Genomic DNA, 6000 nt, shown 5'->3' with positions numbered 1-6000 from the left:
ACACTACGGGCAATTTAGCATGGCCAATTCACCTAACCTGCACATCTTTGGACTGTGGGAGGAAACCGGAGCACCCGGAGGAAACCCACGCAGACACGGGGAGAATGTGTAAACTCCACACCATCAGTCGCCTGAGACAGGAATTGAACCCGGGTCTCTGGCACTGTGAGGCAGCAGTGCTAACCACTGTGCCACTGTGCCACCGTGCCGCCAATGTTTCGTCCATATCCCTCTCAACCTTTCCCATTCATAGACCCATCCAGATGCCCTTTAACTTGATCTAATTAGAGTCATAAAATCAGAGAGATATACAGCACAGAAACAGACCCTTCGGTCCAACTTTTCCATGCTGACCAGATAACCCAACCTAATCTAGTCCCATTTGTCAGCAGTTGGCCCATATCCCTCTCAACCCTCCTATTCATACACCCATCCAGATGCCTTTTAAATGCTGTAATTGTACCAGCCTCATCAACCTCCTCTGGCAGCTAATTCCATACACGTACCACCCTCTGTGTGAAAAAGTTGCCCCTTAGGTCTCTTTTATATCTTTCCCCTCTCACCCTAAACCTATGCCCTTTAGTTCGGGACTCCCCCATCCCAAGGAAAAGACTTTGTCTATTTACCTTAACCATGCCCCTCATGATTTTATAAATCTCTATAAGGTCACCCCTCAGCCTTCGATGTTCAAGGGAAAACAGCCCCAGCCTGTTCAGCCTCTCCCTATAGCTCAAACCCTCCAACCCTGGCAACATCCTTGTAAATCTTTTCTGAGCCTTTTCAAGTTTCACAACATCCTTCTGATAGGAAGGAGACCAGAGTTGCACACAATATTCCAAAAGTGGCCTAACTAACATCTTATAACAGCCACAACACGATCTCCCAACTCTTGTATAAAACGCTCTAATAAAGGAAACATACCAAAAGCCTTTTTCACAATCCCATATACCTGCGACTCTGCTTTTCAGGAGCTATGAACCTGCACCCCAAGGTCTCTTTGTTCAGCGACACTCCGTAGGGCCTTACCATTAGGTGTATAAGTCCTGCTAAGATTTGCCTTCCCAAAATGCAGCACCTCGCTTTTATCTGAATTAAACTTCATCTGCCACTCCTCAGCCCCTTGGCCCATCTGATCAAGATCCCGTTGTAATCCGAGGTAACCTTCTTTGCTGTCCACTACACCTTAATTGGGACCCTTCAGATTCTGCCATCTTTCGCTCTCTGTAACGCAATCTCCCTGCGACTTTAAACAGAAATGAGTTCAATTATCAACTGGACTTCAATTCCCTGAGAGACCAAACATTGATCTGTCCCAGTATTAAATATATCCAATAATGGAGTATCTACAACCTTCAAATCCCAAAGCTTTATAACTTCTTCATAACTGAAGACAGATCCCTGAACTCAAAATGCTAACTCTGTTTCTCTCTCAGACCTGCTGAGTTTCTCCAATGTTTTCCAATGTTTTTATTTGTGTTTCAGATCTCCAACATCTGCAGCTCCTTTATTTTGCTAAAACACCAGGATTACATTCCAAATTTATTTAGCTGTTACTTTCTGTTAAAGATGAATTCAAATTGACCAATAATCGCACAGGTATTAATGCGGAAAAGTGGACCTTGCAATAGCAAACCCTCCATTGCATTCAGTGAGATGCAGCAGCTCAGGACTGCTGTTAAATAAATTAGACCTTGTACACATTCTGAAACAGTGCACACAGAAATGCGACATAGATTGGTAAATTTCAGCATTTTTGGTTTTCAGTTTGCTCAGTCCAGTCCTGTTTAGACTGTATTCCAAAAATACAATCTGGGAAAATCAGATTGATGCATTCCCCCATGACCTCACTTTGTAAACTGTTGGAATCGCAAACTGGACTACATTACATCGGATTCACCAGCTAAGATGAATGGACAGGAAGCTGTGAGTCTGACCACTGTTTACTCAATCCAAAAGGTTAATGGATGACGTCTCATTGCATGATTCAGTATTCAGTGGAAAAGCCTGTGATCTCATTCACACGTTCATCACTGACCTCCCCCTCACTTTTTTGGCTCAACACATATCTTCACTCCTAACTGCACTGATCCTAAACTGGACCGTGCTCTCATGTAGGGCAGTAGGGAGCATACCCTCTTTTGCCATGGTCGTCTCTCACCACAGAGACAGAAAGTTGCTAGTTTAGTTCCATGGAGAAAGTGAGGACTGCAGATGCTGGGGATCAGAGTTGAAAAGTGTGGCACTGGAAAAGCACAGCCGGTCGGGCAGCACGAGGAGCAGGAGAGTCAACGTTTCAGGCATGAGCCCTTCATCAGTTTAGTTCTATCTCCAGTGACTTGAACAGACCATTTACCCTGTCTCTCACAGTGGAATACTGAGGGAGTGCCGCACTATCAGAGGGTCAGTACTGAGGGAGTGCAGTACTGTCAGAGGGTCAGTACTGAGGGAGTGCCGCACTGTCAGAGGGTCAGTGCTGAGGGAGTGCCGCACTGTCAGAGGGTCAGTACTGGGGGAGTGCCGCACTGTCAGAGTGTCAGTGCTGAGGGAGTGCCGCACTGTCAAAGGGCCAGTGCTGAGGAAATGCCGCACTGTCAGAGGTTCAGTACTGGGGGAGTGCCGCACTGTCAGAGTGTCAGTGCTGAGGGAGTGCTACACTGTCAGAGGGTCAGTGCTGAGGGAGTACCGCACTGTGAGAGGGTCAATGCTGAGGAAGTGCTGCACTGTCGAAGGGTCAGTGCTGAGGGAGGGCTGCACTGTCAAAGGGTCAGTGCTAAGGGAGTGCTGCACTGTCAGAGGGTCAGTATTGATGGAGTGCTGCACTGTCAGAGGGTCAGTACTGAGTGAGTGCTGGACTGTCACAGGGGTTGTTTTTAAGATGAGCTATTAAACTTTTTATTCATTTTTTTGGGATGTGGGCATTGCTGTCTGGGCCAGTATTTATTGGCCAGTTTGGAGGGTCATTGTGAACCTGATGGCCAAATAGCCTCTTTCAGCACCGTAAGGATTCCATGATTAAAGCATTTAAAGAAGAGCATGGCAGTTGTCGCTGGTGTCCTGAGTTAATGTCAGGCAGGGCAGATGATTCACTCACTATGACACTACTCCTTGAGGGAACTTGCTGTGTCCAAACTGACTTCCTCAGGGCAACACATCAAAAGTACATCATTGGTTGTAAAACTTTTTAGAACATCCTGAGGTTATGAAAGACACTTTCCAAATGTAGGTTACTTTTAATGGACATGGCGATAGGTACATGCAGAAGCAAGCTTTGGAAGGATGTGGGCCAAGTGCAGGTAGTTTGGGAAACCTGGTCAGTAGACCGAAGGGTATATTTCTGTGCTGTTCGGCTCTGTGGCTCCATGAGTCTGACTCTCGTTGAGTATTTGTGATTTGCTGGGACGTACAGTGAGGGAGGAGAAATGCTGAGTACTCCCTTGGAAAAAGAGTTTGTGCATTTCCATCAGGGTTTGGGATAGACAGAGGTGCATTATGGGAGGTGATGGCCTCGTGACATTATTGTGGACTGTTAAACTAGAGACCCAGGTATTATTCTGCAGCCCCAGTTCAAATCCTGTCATGGCAGATGGTGCAATTTGAATTCAATTTTAAAAGTCTGGAATTAAGAGTATAATGATGACTGTGAATCTATTGTCAATGGTCACTAACCTCTTTGAGTCTTTACACAGTCTGGCCTACATGTGACTCCAAACCCACAGCAATTTCATAGAGTCATAGAGATGTACATCATGGAAACAGACCTTTCGGTTCAACTCATCCATGCCGACCAGATATCCTAAATTAATCTAGTCCCATTTGCCAGCACTTGGCCCATATGCCTCTAAACCCTTCCTATTCATATACCCATCCAGATGCCTTTTAAATGTTGTAACTGTACCAGCCTCCACCACTTCCTCTGGCAGCTCATTCCACACATACAACACTCTCTGTGTGAAAAAGTTGCCCTTAGGTCCCTTTTATAACTTTCCCCTCTCACCCTAAACATATACCCTTCAGTTCTGGACTCCCCCACCCCAGGAAAAAGACCTTGGCTGTTTGTGGTTGACTCCTAACTGTCCTCTGGGCAATTAAGGATGGACAGTAGATCTACAAGGATGTTGCCAGGGTTGGAGGGTTTGAGCTATAGGGAGAGGTTGAATAGCCTGGGTCTGTTTTCCCTTGAACATCGAAGTAGATCTAGAAAAAGACCCACATAAATATCACATGAGGATTAATCTTTTTTGGGTCCCTCGACCTTTCTGGATTCGATTATGGTTTGTAAAATTGGGAACAAAGCTCTCTCTGATCACACGGTATATTTGGATGTTAAGGCCAAGAGTGAGGGGCTAGGATTGCAGCACTGGTATCTGGATCCTTTTCTTCTCAAGGATTCCAAACTTGTGGAATATTTTTGAGGGAGCTTCAGGAGTTCTTGACTAATAACTCAGGCACGGCTAGTAGTCCATCTATGCTATGGGAGACGGCTAAGGCCTTTGCTAGGGGATTAGCTATTTCCTATTCGGCAAGCCAGAAACGACAGAAGCGGGAACAGCAGAGTCTATTTGAGACACAGCTGAAAGCGTTGAGGCAGGACACTTCAGGCGGCCTTCGCTGACCACTCTACAGTGGATCACGGCCCTTCAGGCCGCCTTGAATTCAATACTTACACAAACCACAATAAAAGAACTTGCTTTTGCTAGACAAGGGCTGTTCGAGTAAGGGGCATCTCCAATGTGTCCCAAATGTAAAATAAGTGTAGGTTCTCTTACCCATTGCTTCTGGACATGCCACAGGCTCCGTGTTTATTGGAGCGCTGTGGCGGGAGAGATAGGGAGGGTTTGAGGACCGAAGTTAAAGTAGACCCGATATCTCTCCTTCCAAATTTATCAACTTCAGCCAGGCATGGGACACATTTATTATTCTTGCACTCTATGCACGGAGGAATATTCTGATGAATTGGGTGTCTGAGAACCCGCCAGGCTTGCTGGGATGGCAGAAATTAATTATGGAGCACATTCCCTTGGATTTTTTTCACAAATATGGTGCACCACACAACATTATTTGACATGGCAGCCTTTTTGGAGTTATTTGGACGCAGATCTGTCTGCTATCTTAACTAGGGCGTTCGTTTAACTAGGATGGTTAGGTTTGCTGAGCCCTAGGTCCTGGAGGGGGGTTTCCTGAGTTAATACGGGTATACATACAACGCTCCCTTTTTTTAGTTTGGGAGCTTTATGCCAAGCATTGTTATTTTGCATTCTTGTGCGTTCCTTTGTTGTTGTTTTTAGTTTTATTAGTCACTTACTTATTTATTGGTGCTGTTTTCACAGTGTTTGGTTTGGTTTTGTACGATAGGGTAGGTTAGTAGTTAGTACACAGTAGTTGTACTGTAATTTGCAGTTTTTTAATATACTGGTATTTGTCATATTTTCAATAACTTTATATTTTTCATAAAGTCAAAAAAGTGTTTTTTTGCTCATAAATATATTTACAAAAAAAAAGAGAAAAAGGAAAATCTCTGACAACAATTGACAATCAGGCTGAATTATTCCCGTTCTAGGTGAGAGGGGTTAATTGATGCCGCAATGTGACGATTGTCAGATTGTTAAATAAAGGGAAAGTTGGCATTGTCCCACTGTCATGTTAAGGAGATGACTGGTGATGGTTTAAACTTAGGGTCAGGTGAGGGGAGGGGTTGAGAAGGACAGTCCTTCATGGTAACCTCAGCCAGTGCAGGGAATGAACCCAGGTTGTTGGCAACACAAACCAACTGTCCAGCCAATGGAGCTAACCAAACCCCACATTGTTAAATGGCGACTGAAATTATTAGTTACCAGCCCAAACATTTGTGCAGTGAGTTGAATTGGCAATTAACAAGTCTATAAATCTTATCATATAGAAATGCAGCAAGTCCCTAAAAAAATGACGTTTCTGCTGAGGAGTGGCAGATGGAGTTTAATTTAGATAAATCAGAGGTTCTGCATTTTGGAAAAGCAAGCCAGA

This window comes from Chiloscyllium punctatum, chromosome 10 (genome assembly GCF_047496795.1).
Source record: "Chiloscyllium punctatum isolate Juve2018m chromosome 10, sChiPun1.3, whole genome shotgun sequence".
Lineage (NCBI taxonomy): Eukaryota > Metazoa > Chordata > Chondrichthyes > Orectolobiformes > Hemiscylliidae > Chiloscyllium > Chiloscyllium punctatum.
This window is presented reverse-complemented; position numbering follows the sequence as displayed.